The sequence below is a fragment of the Chiloscyllium punctatum genome, chromosome 45, assembly GCF_047496795.1.
Source record: "Chiloscyllium punctatum isolate Juve2018m chromosome 45, sChiPun1.3, whole genome shotgun sequence".
In the NCBI taxonomy this organism is placed as follows: Eukaryota; Metazoa; Chordata; class Chondrichthyes; order Orectolobiformes; family Hemiscylliidae; genus Chiloscyllium; species Chiloscyllium punctatum.
The window spans coordinates 31,267,496-31,269,170 of NC_092783.1; the positions used below are offsets into that span (position 1 = coordinate 31,267,496).

The following is a 1,675-nucleotide window of genomic DNA, read 5'->3' on the forward strand; positions in this document are numbered from 1 at the left end:
GGGGGGGCACATTGGATCTGGCGCTTAGTAATGAACCAGGCCAGATTTAGTGATAGGTGAGTACTTTGGAGAGAGTGACCATAATTCAGTTATGTTTAGTTTAGCGATGGAAAGGGATAGATACTTGCCACATGTCAAGAGTTATTGATGGGGCAAGTAATTATAATGCGATTAGGCAGGAATTAGAATGCATAGAATAGGGTAGCAAAATGCAGGGGGTGCAGACAATAGAAATGTGGAGCTGGTTTAAGGAACAGATATTGTGTGTCCTTGATAGGCATGTCCCTGTCAGGCAGGGAGGCAGTGATAAGGTAAGGGAACTGCGGTTTACAACAGAAATTGCATTTCTTGTTACGAAGAAGAAGGAGGCTTATATATCGATGAGGCAAGATGGTTCAGGTGAGGCGATGGAGAGTTACAGGTCACCTAGGAAGGAATTAAAGAGAGAGTTAAGAAGAGCAAAGAGAGGACATGAGCAGTCTTTAGCAAATAGAATAAAGGAGAACCATAAAGCTTTCTATAGGTATGTGAGGAACAAAAGGATGATTAGGGTAGGAATAGGGCCAGTCAAAAACAGAAGTGAGAAGTTGAGTGTGGACCCTGTGGAGCTCAGAGAGGTGCTAAATGAACATTTCTCATCGGCTTTCACTCAGGAAAAGGGGAATATTGTAGAGGAGAAGAATGAGGTACGAGATCCTAGACTAGAAAGGATCGAGGTTAGTTATGAACAGGTGCTACCAATGCTAGGAGGAGTGAAAGAAGACAAGTCCCCTGGGCCGGATGGGATTTATCCGAGGATACTCTGGGAAACTAGGGAGGAGGTAGCAGAGCCTTTAGCTTTGATATTTGAGTTGTCTTTGTCTACAGGTTCGGTACCAGAGGACTGGAGGGTTGCAACTGTTGTGCCCTTGTTCAAGAAGGGCAGTAGAGATGACCCAGGTAATTATAAACCAGTGAGCCTTACTTCTATTGTAGGAAAGGTTTTGGAAAGGATTATAAGAGATAAGATTTATAATCGTCTAGCAAGCAATAATTTGATTTCAGATAGTCAACATGGTTTCGTTAAGGAGGTAAAAACAATGACTGCAGATGCTGGAAACTCGCTTTGGCAGCACATATACTAAAATTGGAATGATACAGAGAAGATTAGCATGGCCCCTGCGCAAGGATGACACGCAAATTTGTGAGGCGTTCCATATGGCTTCGTTAAGGGCAGGTCGTGTCTCACAAATCTCATTGAGTTTTTTGAAAAGGTGACCAAGCATGTAGATGAGGATGGGTAGTTGCCGTGGTACACATGGACTTCAGTAAAGCCTTTGATAAGCTTCCATATAGTAGGCTGTTGGAGATAATGCAAAGGCATGGAATCGAGGGTGATTTAGCAGTTTGGCTTTCTGAAGGAAGGCAGCGAATGTTGGTTGATTGAAAATATTCAGCCTGGAGTCTGGTTACTAGTGGTCTGCCACAAGGATCTGTTTTGGGACCACTGCTGTTTCATTTTTATAAATTACTTAGATGCAGGGATAGGTGGAAGGATTAGTAAATTTGTGGACAACACTAAAGTAGGTGGAGTAGTGGACAGTGTGGAAGAATGTTACAGGTTGCAGGGGGACTTGGATAAACTGCAGAATTGGACTGAGAGGTTGCAAATGGAGTTCAATGCAGCTAAATGTGA

At 43.2% G+C, this 1,675-nt stretch overlaps 1 non-coding gene across 1 annotated transcript; it reads left to right on the top strand.

The window, feature by feature from the left end:
* The first annotated feature begins 1,100 nt into the window (after positions 1–1,100).
* Positions 1,101–1,203, top strand: LOC140467528 (U6 spliceosomal RNA). Its single transcript, XR_011955490.1, has one exon. It is a non-coding gene; the product is annotated as a U6 spliceosomal RNA (small nuclear RNA).
* Positions 1,204–1,675: the final 472 nt, after the last annotated feature.